Here is a 16,820-nt window from a genome sequence, read left to right on the forward strand (position 1 = left end):
AAAACTGAAATATCTTTAAGATCACTTAATATTGAAATGCTGCTGCAATAATAAACAGTGCTAGGATGATGATGTAGATACAGCATTCTATATGGGGACCCTTTAATTTTGAGAACAAACTACAGAATGGAATATGTGAGGGTATATACTTAATCAAATTATCTTCTTATTTTGATATTGAACATATTAAGAAAAAAGTTACCTACCTTTGCCTACTGAATATTTTATAAATTAAGCCTCTTAACAGCTTATCAGTAGTATGCATTTAAACAAATGCTATCATGCTTAAAAAATACATGCATGCCAAATTTCTTATCAATTTCCCTAGATTCCTCCTATTATATATATACTGAAACTGCATTTTACAAAATTCCAAAACGGGCACAGGTAGTAATTATTACATGGGGAAAGACACGTATGATGATCTTGACTTACATGAAAATGCCGAAGTATGCCACAACAGGCTGCAGTCTTTGGCATCTCTGTGTTATACACTTTAAACTACATTTGGCTTCATGCTAGTTCCAAGTCAGAAGATACACTAACCAGCTCAAATTGTGAACATATTATAGAAAAAGAGCACTGACTCAGACATTACACAGAAGTGGTCACTGCAGAGATATGAATCACTCTCATTTATAACAGTGCAGTCCTTAAGAATGTTTTCCTTTCCCACCTCTAATGTTTTTTTAAATATAATTTTCAATACTTAACATAAAATCTTTGTGTTTATTTTTTATTTTTCTCTTTTCTGTCTCACCCCCATCCCATTCCCTCTTCTTTTATTGTCTCCCTCTCCCTTCCTTATTAAATCAAAACTTTTGACATCTCTTGACACCTGCCCTAGCCAAGGTGATTCATACAATGGTCACCTCCAGGTTAGAGTTCTGTAACTTGCTCTGTGCGGGCTTCCCTTGAGACTGACCCAGATTCTCCAACTGGTTCAAAATGCAGCACTACAGATTCTTACAGGAACCCAGTGGAGGGCACAAAGGACAATGGTGGTTGTTCAACAATATTGGCTTCAAGTTGGAGTTGGAATCAGATTCAAGGTTTTGGTATTGACCTTCAAAGCTTTAAATGGTCTTTGCCTCTCCCCTTATGTCCCCCAAAGAGCATTATTTCATTTATTATTTATCATTTATAGCCCATCATTCCCATAACTGGCTCATGGCTGGTAACAATAAAAGCAAACCCCACTATAAACCCCCCATAAAACATAAAAGAATACAACAATAGAATTGGCAGCAGACTAAAAACCCTATCCCATCCCGCTCACAGAGGAATACAAAAATGCCACGGGGTAAACAGGGAGTAGGAAGGTCTTATTGCTCAGGCAGGGGAGCAATAAGATCTTAACAACCCTGGACTCACCCAAAAAGGCCTTGCAAAACTGCATGAGCTCCGTCAGGGCCCTCAGCTCTCCCGGAAGCTCCTTCCACCAGATTGGGGCCAGGAATGAAAAAGCCCTGGCCCAAATCGAGACCAGGAGAACCTCCCTCAGGCCAAGGATCTCCAGTAAGTTCACACCTGCAGAGCAAAGTGCCCTGCAGGGTCCTAAGGAAGTAAGTGGTCCTCCAGGTAAGCAGGACCCTGACCATGGATGGCCTTAAAGGTTAATACCAAAACCTTGAACTTGATCTGCAGCCAATGAAAGGCTGTCCCCTGAATCCCAGCCCTGGTGAGGTGGTAAGCCAGTAACTTGTGGTCAACCACATTGCTCAGGGTCCCTGGCCTCAAAGGAGTGAGACTAGCCTCAATCAAGGCTTGGCCTTTTTTGGCCTGGGTTTCAGCCTGGTGGAATACGATCTGCCATTTTGAGATCAGGGCCCTGTGGGACCTTAATCAGTTCCACAGGACCTGTAAGGCAGATCTATTCTGCAAGGCCTATGGTTGAAGCCAGGAATAATCACCCATGATATCCGACTGGCTGGCCTCCCTAGAAAAACTCTTGATCAGACATTGAGAGGAAACATAAGAAAAGGTACCATCCAAAGCAGTGGTCCCCAACCTGCGGGCTGCGGCCCGGTGCCGGGCTGCAGCTCCCTCTCCCCACCCCCCCCCGCAGTAAAAAAATTCCCAGGCCGCAAACTTGCGGCCCGGGAAGCTTCTCACTGCAGGAGGGTGGGGAGAGGGAATCAGGGCCGGGCTGCACAGCCGCGCGGGCGGGGGCCGATGCATGGGCACGGCCCGTGGGGGCGCGGCCCGATGAGCGGACGCGGTCCGCACGGACGCGGCCCAATGCCCTGCCGGTCCCCAGCCTCAGAAAGGTTGGGGACCACTGATCCAAAGAACAGAACCTCCCCCCAATTCCGATTTGAGTTAATTGGTGGATCTACAAATAATTCTAAAATGTTTTAACTATTTTGGAAATTTCAAGGGAAGGGCAAGTTAGAGAAATAAAGATTATTATTATTAAAATGTGTTGCTGGTAATACAAATATGAAATGATGATTAGGAAATAAGGTATATTTTAATTTGCTATTTCCTTTCTCTCATGTAGAATATTTATTATATATAATATATGACAAAAATATTATATAAAAATTAAGACCATATCTCATGCTACTATAATAGATATTCATTCTAGTTTATTTTATCAACATCAAGTTTATCAATAAACTTCTGTACCTGCATTTAAAGGTAGATGGAAATAGTATATGGGAAATTTGAATAATATTATTAGACACATAAAGGCAAAAAGAATGATGGCTACTGGAACATGTCAAAAAGATAAAAGGAAAGTTGAAAGAACCAATGAAACCAAAAAAACTGAAAAATTCTTTATCTCAGAATTAAAACAATAATAATACAGAAGTCTTTGGCTATAATTTGGGAAGCTGGTAAAGCTTTAATTAGAAGAATCTTACTAGTAGTTGCTGCGAAGAAGAAAAAGGGAAAAACAGAACAAACCAAAGTATTAGTAGAAAAAAATTCAGACTGGAGCAAGAACATAAAAAATATCTAAGAAAGATATCTCATAGAAATCAGACAATTAAAAATCAATTGGTTAGAAAAGGAAGAGGTATAGAATGAGACACAGAATTTCAAAAAAATTAAACAAAGGCATTTTGAACATGTGAACAAATCTGGCAGATATTTGGCGCACTGTCTTAGGAAGGAGAAAGAAAAAAAGTAATAATCTGTATCAAGAAAGGAGATGAATTCACATGTTCCAAACAGGGAATACAAGAACGATTTACCAATGCTCTCTCAGGACTCTATTAAAAGAAGTCTGTTTTAGAATAAGATAATATATAAAATATATCCTGATTAGAAATGTTATGCCAGAATGCAGAAGAGTCTTAAATCAAACAACAACAATTCAAAAAATTTCTCTGGCAACAAAACAAATATGAAAAAAACCAAAGCACTCGTCCTGGAAGAATTGACAGCAGTGTATTAGAAATATTTTGAAGAGGTCTTAATGATAGAACTACAAAAAGTTATGAATGAGATAAAAGTATCAAAGACAATCTCTCTTCACAAGAGGCATATACATTAATATACAAAGAAGGCAGTGATGCAACACTACCAGTCATACAATCCGTAGATTACAAAATCTTCACCACAATAGTAGGAGAAAGATTAAGAAAATGCATGCCAAATCTAATGCATTTTGGTCAATTAGGTTTTGTAACAAAGAGGGACATGAAAGATAATATATGATTTATAAAAGCTGCAATTGAATCTGTGAATTAAAACATCTCGTCCACAGGAAGGAATTTAGGAATTATTTTGGATGCCTCCAGAGCCTCTTGTGGCGCAGAGTGGTAAGGCAGTGACATGCTGTCTGAAGCTGTCTGCCCATGAGGCTGGGAGTTTGATCCCAGCAGCCGGCTCAAGGTTGACTCAGCCTTCCATCCTTCCGAGGTCGGTAAAATGAGTACCCAGCATGGTAATGACTGGGGAAGGCACTGGCAAACCACCCCGTATTGAGTCTGCCATGTAAACGCTAGAGGACGTCACCCCAAGGGTCAGACATGACCTGGTGCTTGCACAGGGGATACCTTTACCTTTTGGATGCCTCCATATTAATAGAGGTACAGGTAGTATGCACAGCATTTCCCATCTTCACCAGGTGTGGCTACTAATGCCCTACCTGCCCCCAGACTGTTTGGCCACAGTGATCCATTCAACAGTCACCTATAGATTGGACTTCTGTAACTCGCTCTACACTGGCCTACTCTTGTCCTTGACCTGGAGAGTCTAACTAGTACAGAATGCGGCAGCTAAGGTCTTCACTAGTACATCTTGGAGGACCCTGATCCAGCCTGTGCTAAGTCAGCTGCCCTGCTTACCAGTTATGGCCTCTATCATAGAATCATAGAATCTGTAACCGCTCCGTGGGAGCAGTATAAATAAAACAGTAAGGGCCCTTAGAGTGGGCCCTGTCCGGGATGGGGAAGGGTGCCCATTGGCCCCTTCCCCTAGACTGACAAGCATAGGGCCCAATCGGGAGGCACAAAGTGCCTCCCGATTGGGCCCTCTGCTTGTCAGTCCGGGGCCAAGGGGACAATCAGCAGCCGTGCAGTGTGGCTGCTGATTGGCCTCTTGCCCCAGGACGGACAAGTTGGGAGGTGTGAAGTGCCTCCCAACCCGCCCAACCCCCCACGGCAGGCATTCCTGTGTTGGCTGCCAAGAGGTGAGGTAGGCCCATTGCCCCCAGCAACCATTTCCCCCAGGAACCTGAGCTGGGCCGGTGCTTCACAGATGCGCCGGCCCAGTTCTTCTCCCAGCTGTGAAGCAGGCATGCTGGCCTGGGAGGGGGCGGGGAAAGCATGGGGAGGGGGGGAGGGAGACTGCTTCGCAGCCAGGAAGACATCCGGCCTAGCTATTCTCCCGTCTGCGAAGCAGGCACGCTGGGCTGGGAGAGGGCAGGGAGAGCCTGGGGTGGGAGGGTGGGAGACTCGGGGGGAGAGCCCTTCCCAGGCGCCCAGCCAGCATGGTCACCGGCACCACAAGCCGGCGACCACACTGCCTGGGAATGGCTGGAACTCGGGGGAGCCCTTCCCAGGCACCCGGGCAGCACCGCCGTTACCTCTTTGAGCGCCAACCATGCTGCCTGGGCACCTGGAAAGGGCTGGAGCCTGTAGGAAAGGGGGTTCTCTATGCCTGTCTGCATGCCTACCTTCCCTCCCTTCCTCCCTCCCAGGGGGGGCTCTCCCACACCCACACACTGCCCGCTAGCGCCCGCTGTATTTTTTTTACAGCGGGCTTAATTTAATAGAATAATAGAGTTGGAAGGAACCTCATGGGTCATCTAGTCCAACCCCCTGCACTACACAGGACACTCACATCCCTATCGCTCATCTACTGTAACCTGCCGCCCCTTTGCCTTCACAGATCAGCCTCTCTGTCAGATGGCTATCTAGCCTCTGTTTAAAAATTTCCAAAGATGGAGAACCCACCACCTCTCGAGGAAGCCTGTTCCACTGAGAAACCGCTTTAACTGTCAGGAACTTCTTCCAGATGTTTAGATGGAATTTCTTTTGAATTAATTTCATCCCATTGGTCCATCCCATTGGTTTGGGCCCTGCCAATTTGAGGGACCGCCTATCTGCTTATGTCTCCCACAGGGCTCTTTGCTCTTCAGGTACATATCTATTAGTGATCCCTTGCCCCAGAGAAGTATGCTGGGCCTCAACCTGGGCCAGGGCCTTTTTGATCCTGGCCACGACGTGATGGAACGAGCTCCCAGGAGAGCTGAGGGCCCTGGCAGAGCTTTCAGAGTTCTACAGGGCCTGTAAAACCAAACTCTTCCATGAGGTCTTTGGTTGAGGCTGGGTTGTTTAAGAGCTTTGCCCCCCCCCCCCAGGTTTCACTATATCATCAATTAACCCCCTATATGGATTGTTGTGGAGGGGGGTGGTAGAATTTTCTTTCTTTAAAAAAAATTATAATCAGATTTATAGCCCGCCACTCATGGAAACCAGGGTGTAAATTGCACGGAGCTCTTATTCCAATCCCAGGTCAATTCAGCCCTCTACACAGAATGCGATTTCTGTTTGGATTTTGGGCGATTTAAATTTTCCTTCTGCAGCAAGAAGGATTGATCCGGAGTGACCCTACCTTTATTGTGCAATATCTTAGAGTGCTTTTAATGCTCAATATTTTTCAAATCCGGATTCAAATCCGGATTAGGAAAGCAAGCTCTGTGGTAGAGAACCTCTGATAAGCCACACCTGGTCATGTAACAAGCTTGCCTTAAAGGAGAAGCCCCTAATTTCTCTCAACTTCTGTCAGTCCTGGATTTTTTTCTCCCTTCTCTGCCTTTCCCCCCCCCCAAGAAAATAAAGAGGCTCCCTGCTTAGATCCTCTCCCCCCCTTCAAGAAAAGAAAGAAATAGACTTGCCCCCCCCTTCTGAACTACCCTAACCATGTGCAGAACACTTTCCTGTTTCAATGGGAAGGGGGGGGAGAGGAAGACCTGAGTTCAAAGTGATCTGGATTCAACAGGATTGACAATGGAATAAACAAGGTAAGTGCAGACTCTTCCCAGCTCACAACAGCATTCCAAACAATAAAAACTCAATAAAATGCCCATTAAAAACCCCAGTTAACAACAATGTAGCAAAACCCCAACAGATGGTAAGAACTTCCTAACTTCCTTATGAGGACGGCATAGGGGGAGATCGGACTGAGCCAAGATGTCCATCGACAATATCAAGGGGTACCTGTACCATCTGCTCTAACACTGGCCCTGAACATAAACCTGGAGGAAGAGCTCAATGTTACATACCAATTCACAAGCATTCAACCATTCACAACTACCCATTCTTATGCATGTATACTTGAAGAGTACTACCCACTGGGGCATAATGTGGCTTTTCCAGGAAAGTTAAGAAAAAACTGCATCTTCAGTCCTGTAGGATGGAGGGGCCATATCTTAAATCATAATATAGTATAAAATACAATAGTCCATAAGTGGACCTCATACTTTTCCCCCTGTGAAATAAAATTAGATGCCTAAAACCTTGTCTGAGTACTTCCTTATCTCCCACAGCTTCCTATTAGAGATGAGATGTATTATTGTTGCCTCATCAATTATTGTTATCCATTGCACATTGGAATTTCTCTTATGGATTGATTTGCTTAGACAGTTACTTTTCTAACAGTCATGTTTAAGCCTTATAACATTAACAACTGCATGTTTGAGGATGGAAAGCAAAACACACCATAAAGTAGCAATTTCCCAAGTGGCCTTTGCTAGCTTTGAGAAATGAACTCCACCTTATTAATATAAATTTACTGCTTCAACAAAGTTCTAAAAGTTCTTCCTAGGTAGCCTGAGACCCACAGAAATGGACACCCAGACAGTGGTTTCCTTTACAAACATTGCTGTTTCATGTGGTCTTTCTTGTTACAGTGCCTTTTTTGCCCTTTTCACCTGCACAGAGGCAGTCATGTGATTACTGCACATGTCACTGTGAATTTAAATGATATATTCATAGCAAAAGTCATACATGTTTGATCTATCAAAACATTTCAAAGCATGTGATACATGTGTATTTCAAACTTTTGTGTGTACACAGAAGTACTGTCTGGGCAGGAAAAGCATAACACAGCATACAGCTTCTGTCTCTCCTCACAGGAAGATGCCAATTGTATCTATTTGCCTACACACCCACAGGCAAGCACACAGAGTTCTTCAGGTCACAGACCTGTCCTATGTTCCTTGTAAAAGCACCATTCACACAGCTGGCACCATTTAATTAAGAAATTATTATTACTCCACCCAAGAACAAACGAAGCAATGATTTTCCAGCTACTAGAAGCAAGACTGGACAACAAGCACTCTATCACAAGTACAGGCAAAGCTGTCTAATTGTAAACTATCCTGCTAATTATTGCTATTGTTGCCCAGCTCATCCCGCCATGTGTGATGCAGCCCACAGTTCTCCAAACTAGCATAAGCAAAAAGCTCTGACTAAAGAAGAAAAAAGTATAGTGACATATAGAAATATACCTGGCACTCCAACTTTTGGACCTTTGTGGAATTTAATTGATTTCCACTGCTCTAAGTAGGGAGAACCTGATCCTATAGGCCACTCCTTCTCTCGTTTTTCATTGAGTTTTCTGGCCACTATTTCAATGCATCTTTGCGCAGAAGTAAATCACACTATTTAGTTCAAATTACTTTCAGGAGTGCATTCTCTTCTCATGCATGCTTTCTTAGGAGTGTGTGTTAGTGAGTTCAGTCAGGCATATGTCTAAGTAAATGTGGTGAAGCACATTAATGTGATGAAGCATATTAATGAACAGGAAGAAAGGCAAATGATTCTCCTCCTCACAATTTGGGGGGGGGGGGGGAGACAAGCCTTTTGGTTCTTGTGAGACACTTAGAAATCATGTTCCAAAACAAGGCAAAGGAACCAATGCTTGTATCTATGGGTTTCCTGCGCCCTTTCTTTGAGCAGCGCCACATGGAGCTCTCCTCGTACCATCCTAGAAGGTCTCTAAACACATCGCGGAGGAGGCGAGGCAGCAACGGGAGCAGAGGGTTGCTAAAGCCGGGGTATGAGCACGGAACTTGTGAGCTCCGCGACAAGGGATCGAGGAGAGGCAGGACAGGCGCGCGTACACACAGGCACACATGCAGGGCAGTGGCAGCAGTAAATAAGCCACAGTTACAGCGGAGGGCACACCATACTGACACCAGCTTTAAAGTCAAGTCCTCGCCCCCTTCCGTCCAGCCAGCCCTGTCTGTGCCACCCTGATCCTGGCCGGTTAGAGTGGTCCCCCTCCCCCCGTAGGTTTTCAACCAGTCCCCTTGCCAAAGAAGGTTGAAGAAGGCAGAAACGGGACAAACCCTGCAGGAATCTAATCTGTCAGCACGCGCACGCACGCACACACAAAGCACACAAAAAAATGGCAACGACCTGCGGGGGCGGAGGGGGGAGATCAATATTGCCTGGGTGGGTGATTTGACTGTGTGATTGCCATGAAAAGGGACGGACTTCGAAGGAAGTCCAGTTGACGAGGTCTGAAGGTGGAAGGGGGGGAGAGGGGAGGAGGAGTGCAACAGAGAGTCTATCAGCTGCTAGTCTTTAAAATTAGAAACAAAAATTAAAAGGAGGAAGGGGGGGATGCCCCGATGCGATGTTAGTTTACCGATGTGCGGGATGATGTAAGGTCTAGGACTCGGTTTACCTGGTCAGGGCAGGACCGCAGGCAGGTTAATCAGGTGAGTCGTCGGGGACTGAAAAGAAGCCGAAGCCGGTTTCTTTCCTAGCAAAGTCTACAACACCATGCAGGGACATTGCAAAATCTTTACACACGCCTCCTTTAACTGGGCTTCCGCGACCTCAGCCGGAGAAAGGGGGGAGATGCCTGTCCGAGGCAGCCTGAGGCCACCTCCTCGAGCTCTTGCCTGCAGATCGGCGGGCTCCTCCGCAGCACGGGGTCCATTTAAACGAGTGCTCCGCATCAGGTGAAGCAGGCTGGAAGCGGGAGAAAGCGGGCGGTGGGCATCCGAAGGATGCACGGGCCTCCCTGTTTCCTTGGTAGAGTCGATCCGCACTCGGTCTGACCCAGGACGTCACTCTGCCTGTCTGTTTTCTCAATGATAACTTGGCAGGAGAACGGGGAAGCTGCCAGGTTTTCTCCCCCCTCTGAGATCATTACTGGGTATGTGCACTTTTCTTATATGCCTTTTTTTAAAGACAAATTACCCAAGGATCCCCTTTTGCTTAATTACGGCGATCATTGGCTACCTGCTTGGCTGTATTTACACGGATTTGAATCTGCCTTCTTGCCTCTGTGTCGGGTAGAACGTGTTGTTTCTTTGCTAATGGTCTTACAGCGGCTTATGAGGCCGGGGATGGAGGGGCAAGGGGAGAGAGAATGAAGTGTTCCCTGGAAAACGTAGTTACTACCAGTCTATCGATTTGTGTAAATAATCCACCAGTGTTTATTTACAGAGCGCACCCATTTCTTACGATTAGCAGCTATCATCCCCTCCCCCATCAGCACCCAGTTACAGAAAAAGGATCCTGCCAGGTCCCAATGATCTTCTAATCAGCCCTCTTTCATTCATCTTGATTAAATGCCACAGTGGTGTCTGTTGTCTTTTAATTATGTAGACAACCATATTCTAATGCTTTGTCAAAAGGAAAAGTATAATAGATAGTAATTTTCACCCCTGCTTTTCATTTTCTGCTGGAATGTTTTTACATACAGCATTTAAGTACTATTGACAATATGGGAACTCAGAACCATAATCAATTCCAGTTACAGAAGATAATTCACCCAGCATTGCTACCTATTCTGCTTTGCCACAAAAAAAATGCATTTGGGTCCATACCGCGATTAGGTCATTTTAGCACAAATGGTGGGAATTATCTAAAAATCTCATGGCTGGCAGAACATTGTTAGTACAACTATATTTTTGAGGTATTGCTTAGTAATAGAACTACCAAAACTATATAGACCAGGCTTTCTCAACCAGGATTTTGTGAAACCTTGATGACTCTGGAAGAGTTTCCAAAAAAGGTGGGAGTTAATTAATTTTTAAAAAAATTGTTAAACATTTATTGGATGATATAACCATATATAGTAATGTTAACCCCTCCACCCTCCCACAATATGGCCAATGGGAGGGGCTTGAGTAGGCATGTACAGGGCTATGCACTATTCTGCACTATTTTCTGGGGTTTCTTGAAAGCTGAAAAAATGTTTTTGGGATTTCTCTATGGTAAAAAACTTAAGAAAGCCTGATCGAGAGTGTTCCATCATGACATGTGTAAGGATTTATGCACTATAGTACAGTCTGTGTTGCCATCCCATCATTTAAGCTTGTGATCAAATTAGCAAATTAACTGGGAGATCCCAGTTTAAACCTCACCTCTGCTTTGCATTATTTGTGTGACTTAAGGTAAGCTATACTGCCACAAACCGTAGTCTGCAATAATAATACAGGCCGCCTTCAAATGACTGTTTGGAGGATGATAATAACTGGAAAACTGAAAGGCAAAGTATTAATATTATGAGGGGTTCTGGTCTGGTGTTCTTATCAAAGCCTCCACTTTCAGTGGAGAGCCAGTTTGGTGTAGTGGTTAGGAGTGCGAACTTCTAATCTGGCATGTCGGGTTCAATTCTGCAGTCCCCCATATGCATCCAGCTGGGTGACCTTGGGCTGTATGCCACTTTGAGCCTCCAAGTAGGGAAAAGCGGAATATAAGCACCAACTCTTCTCCTTCTTCCTTCTTCTTCCTTCTTCTTCTTCTTTCTTCTTCTTCTATATGGTTCTTGCTTGTTGGGACACTTTGGGGATGGAGTTAGGAGTAGGTTACGGGTTGGGACAGGAGGGACCTCAGTGGAGTATAATGCTATGGAATCCACCCTCCAAAGCAGCCATTTTCTTCTAGGGGGAGCGATCTGTATTGCCCAGGCCAATCCGTATGGGCGAAAAAGGCTGGGGTGATATCAGTATGGACCCAGGGCTAATCCCTGTGTCCACATGATGCCACCATCCTCCCAGGCCTGACATGGATTGGCCCCAGAAGCCCCACACTAAGAGAATGCAGATTCTTCTGTGTTCCCTTTTGGCACTCCAGAAGCCAACAGTCTACAGAGGAAGAGCTGGGCCCAGCTCCTCCCTACAGAGGCCTGAAGGAGACAAAAAATGCCCTGGACAGCTTCATGGCACTGCAAGTTGAACCGGTACATATTTGTTTTATTTTGCAGGAAGATGGGATCATGTGGAATACAATCCCACCTTCCAGCAAAAATTTTAAAAACTCTGCTGCCACTGTGTTTTCCAGGGGGACATAGCAACTCTACATAGCAACTCTACCCTGGAGGTAGCCCAGAGTGGTGCCACTGGTGCGGAATCCGTCCCAGGGATGAGCCATAAAACCAGGGGATTCTCAGGTCCTACCTGGGGACTGGCATCATTAACTTCTCTCTTCTATAATTGCTGCATATTTTTGTATTTATTTTCTTATTGTTACACTTTCATAATGTGATTGATAATGTGATATTTTGACACAGTGACCAGTGCCGGGCTACAATCTGGGACACTCAGGTCTGAATCTTCATTCTACTATGGAAATTCACGAGGTCAGTGGTGGCCAAACTGTGGCTCTCCAGACGTCCATGGACTACAATTCTCCCTGCCAGCACTAGGTTATCTCAGCCCAACCTACTTCATAGTAATGATAAAATCAATGGTGTAAATTGATTTTCATCCGCATCGGGGTGCAAAGTGGAGCATAACAAATAATGAATGATCTTACAACATTGGTCTCCAGTTTCGGGAAATAAAATATAGTGGCTGTGACCATAACACATGTAACAAACGTGTCTTTCAACGAAAAGACCACCACAACAAATGGGAATGTAAGATGTCTCTACCACATAACTACTTTGACAAAACGATAATTAAGCACACATTATAATTGTCATGCCTCTTATCCATGCCTTATAAAAATATGTCTGCTGTGGAACTTTGCCACTGCATAATGAGCCTCTATACACACACCCTTGGCCACCAGAACTGTGAATGAAGGTATCATGACTCATAATGTAATGGCAAGACTCCATGCAGTAAGTGCTCTTAGAAGCAGGCAGAGAAGCCATTCTCAGCAGTATCCCTGTGACAATAGTAATGTGCACTCTAGCCTTGAGCAGTGAGTGCCAAATGTTTGTTTCAAGTTGTTCCTAAGTCCCATTAGGGAGGGAGAAACAGCCTGAATGTTGGATAGCAAATTTCTCTCACAACAAATGATGTGCCTCTTGCAATGTACTCTCGCACAATGTACCGTAAACTGCCAGTGATGGTTGTGCTGGTCAAACAGTTTTGGTGCTGTCATTTTTCTAGAATGAATCAGATGCAAAATATGTGATGAATTCCCCTGGTTTCAGAACAGCTCAGTTCCTATTAGCACTGCTAGAAGCAGTATCACAAATATTTTTATGAGTTGATGGGGTAGGGGAGAATGGAAATGTTACAAGTCCCAGAAATAACTAGAGGAGTTACGACTCCAGTAACCTTGTAACTATGCTTTTCTAGATTACAAAGCTTTCTAAAAGCTGGTATTATAAAACACAGGGTTAAAAAAAAAAGAAAAATCTAATTCCTAAGAATATCCATATGGCACAGCCATACATTTTGGAATTGCAGTATTCCCTGCACAGGGAAAAAAGCAGATGAGTGTACAAGCATTTGTCAAACTTAACATTGAGGAAAGTGCCATCAAGTCACAGCCAACTTATGGTAAACTCATGGTTACCTTTTCAAGGCAAGAAACATTCAGAGAGCCTAACTATTCCTTAGAGGTCTTCTATCTAAATACTAGTCCAGGCTGAACCTGCTTAGCTTCTGACATCTGATGCGGTTGGGTTAGCCTAGGCTACTCTGGTTACGGCTCACATACCTGACACAAAACTGACAAATCTAACATGAAAAAACCTTAATTCTTTAAAACCACCTCTGTCTATAACCACCTGTAAATATATTAGATATGTACTTTTTACAATGGCCCCTTTCAAATAGCCTTTGTAATCCATTTTAGTAGGCGGTTACTAATGGATTTTTTGTGTCATTTTGGACAAAAGCATTTTAGCAATCAGCTGCTAACAGATATTATTTATCTTTTCATACAGGCCACTTGTATCTGCTTGGCAAAGCATGGTTGAACTGTTTTGTTTTGTTTTGAGGTAAACGGGTTTCGTCCATTTTTCACTTCTTCTTTGTGCTTCGGAATCACTGTAGTCTGCTGTTTAAAATGCCTGCAGTGCTTCCAAGAGTGCCACTCCCCCCCTACCCACACACACCCTCTTTTTCGCTGCATAGTCTTTCTTGCAGGTTTTTGAAAAAATCATTGTAAGTTGAACACTGAAGCGCTAGACCAAAATAGCACTCCATGTTATAGCAGAACCATTGAGATGCCTTGCAGTTATCTTGTCTATAGCACTCAACTAAGAACGATTTTTTAAAGGTTCAAGAAAGACTGTGTGGTCGAAGGGGGCAGGAAAGAAAAAGTGGTGTTCACTGAAATGGCCATAGCACTTCAGAGATGGCTCATTAATGGACAGAAATTCACTGTATGAAACCCCTCTCCCTGCATTGCTTCACTTGGAACTGGACCCAATGGATAACATCCAGTTTACAACACTAATGTCAAAGGGACCAGTATGTTTAAACTTTCCAAATATTCTTCAAGGTTCCAAACATTTTATCTGCAAAAGTAATAATAATATGGTTATGCCTCACTGTGCTCATCTGAGCAGTCTTCTGGGATGACGCCCTGCAAATGGATAAGATCATCAGCTGCCTGAAGGATTCCAGCACCAGTACTGAGATCTGTCCCAGTTTTCACTGGCAGAATGTGACCAACCATTGTGGTACAATACTACTGATTTCCCTCTACCCATACATTATTTTTAATTTGTTATCTCCAGTTTGATGTAACAATAGCAATCTAAAGATCCCTCTTTCAAATAACTGGATTGTTCTTATTAATCTACTGAAGTCCGTGTGAGTTCTGCCCTGATATTAATATGTGCAATACTGCACTCTAACTTTAAGAGCAAGAATTTCCAGCTGCTGACTCTGCAGAAAAAACGAGGAAGTATTTGCACCTTCTAAGGTATCAGGAACCTGTCATCATGTTATGCTGCTAGAAAGGGCTTTACTAGAGAATGTGGATGAAACTGCATGTGCAGTTTCTCTGGCTGAGAAAAAAATCCAATTTCCCCCTCAACTTTTAGAATGTGAAGAATCAGTTGCTGGAGGTCAAGTAGAGAGAAGTACTTGGGTCAAATCTCACCTCTAAAGAGCAACAAGACTAATGAAATAGAGGACTTGGAAAATACGAGATGTGAGTCTGATTGACTTGCACTGTTATAAACCGGACAGAACACAGTTGAAATCGAAGTATTACTGCCAATGCAAAAATGGGTTTCAGCAAGACCTGCGTCCAGTGCATGCAGCATAGCTGTTTTATAGGAACATTACAAAAATGAAAATCTGACTCAGTGTAAAAAAACAAAAAAATGCCCTTGTGATTTAAAGCTTAGAAACTTTACTGAAAGCAAAGCATGCCTACTTGTTTTATGACACAGAGCTTTATAGGAATTATATATTTGGCTTAGAATGAAGAAGTTATCAGGTTAGACACCAGAACTGAGAGAGTTCTTAATGGGGAAAATGGGCCAAAGAGAGGCCTGGAAGATGGGGTGCAGGGAGGAATGCAGAATCCAAAACAAAAAACATGTTAAAGATGGGATACAGTATGTCGGTTGCTGTGGACCCATGTGCCCATCCATGTCTAATCTGGCGAGCTGGGTTTGACTCTGCGCTTCCCCATATGCAACCAGCTGGGTGACCTTGGGCTCACCACAGCACTGATAAAGTTGTTCTGATAGAGCAGTAATATCAGGGCTCTCTCAGCCTCACCTACCTCACAGGGTGTCTGTTGTGGGGAGAGGAATGGAAAGGCGATTGTAAGCTGCTTTGAGACTCCTCCTGGTAGAGAAAAGTGGCATATAAGAATCAACTCTTCTTCTAAAATTTGTAATCAGTACTGTGATGGGCATCACTGAAAGGGCTTCAGGCACCCTGCTATTCCATTGCCCTTGGCTCCCCTTCCCACTCAGTTGACCCACAAGCCAGCTGATCAGCAAACTGCTCTGCCTGACAAGTCTTTCCACACTGTTGATCACCAGACTTTCCATCAACAAAGTCTTCTGTGCCTGATTCTGATACAGCCCCCTTGCTTGGGACTTTGGGAAAATCCTTAACAGTTTCATAGCCATCAGTAGTTGGTATGCAGGAAACAAAAGGAATTTCTCTGTGCTAATATGGCAAGCACAGGAAGGAGAAGGAAGGAATGACTCCACAGTGTCTGAAAGTGGAGGCACAACTGTGATTTGAAAAGCTAGTGCAAGATCCATTGATTTTTAACTCTCGATTGCAGCCTACTATGAATAACCAAAACAGGTTTTAAATTTTCTGGAAAGTGAAAGCCTCAGAAGAAGTGAAGAGATGACAACGGCCTGACTAACACTACCCATATGGAAACGACATTTCATATGTAAGCATGTAGTGTTTCTCAGCAGTTTGATTAATGCTACCTATGTCAGTGGCTTTGCTGGGAATGCCTAGATGACTCAGAAAGAGAGCCATTATCATCTGGTCTTAATAAGGTTTGAAAAAATCTCTTCCGTAATGGTGAAGGGATCTTTGAAAGGATCTTCATTTAACTAGCAGTGGCTGTCTTACAAACACATTTGTGAGCACAGTCACAGACCGTTTATGCACCGGGAACTTGACTGCCCCAGCTCCCATGCAGGAGCACAAATCGGGGGCAGATGAGGCACAGCAGGCCAAAAGCTCCCCTGTGTGGGTGCAAGAAGAGGTGGGGCAACCTGCCACAACTAAAATTCCAGCCTGCAGCCCAGCATGAAACTTCCAGTGCATAAACAGTCACAATCAGACTAAAAAGCACTACTGAATGTATCTGCAGTTGTGCAACTCAATAGATATTTGCTTGTCATTATAAGGAGCCTAAACATTGGAGTCAACTAATACGGGATGAGAATGTTCATGAACAGTAGTGTCAGTGTTGGGAGAAGTACTGCTGGATTAGGGCTGCCAATCTTCAGGTGGGAGATGGCATTCTTTTAGGACTACAACTACAACCGATACCCAAGTTACAAAGAACAGTTCCCATGGAGTATGGACTCTCCTGCATTAAATGTTTGCTGAGCTTCCTCTCCTCCTCCAACACTGCAGCCAGATCTCCAAGAATTTCCCAAACTGAAGTTACCAACCATATGCCAGATTGGACGCTGATAACAAAGCAAGATAGTTT

At 44.0% G+C, this 16,820-nt stretch overlaps 1 protein-coding gene across 4 annotated transcripts in view; it reads right to left on the reverse strand.

Annotated features, from left to right (window-relative positions):
• ESRRG (estrogen related receptor gamma) overlaps positions 1–16,820 on the reverse strand; it is a 619,420-nt gene that overhangs the window by 574,030 nt on the left and 28,570 nt on the right. The window contains exon 1 of one of the 4 annotated variants that reach the window (XM_077339392.1): positions 9,154–9,546. The exons of the other annotated variants lie outside the window; for them this stretch is intronic. The gene's annotated coding sequence lies outside the window, so the exon portion shown is untranslated. Of the gene's footprint in view, positions 1–9,153; positions 9,547–16,820 lie in introns of those variants that run through there. 4 annotated transcript variants of the gene reach the window in all.

Source organism: Paroedura picta, chromosome 1 (genome assembly GCF_049243985.1).
Source record: "Paroedura picta isolate Pp20150507F chromosome 1, Ppicta_v3.0, whole genome shotgun sequence".
Taxonomy (NCBI): Eukaryota; Metazoa; Chordata; class Lepidosauria; order Squamata; family Gekkonidae; genus Paroedura; species Paroedura picta.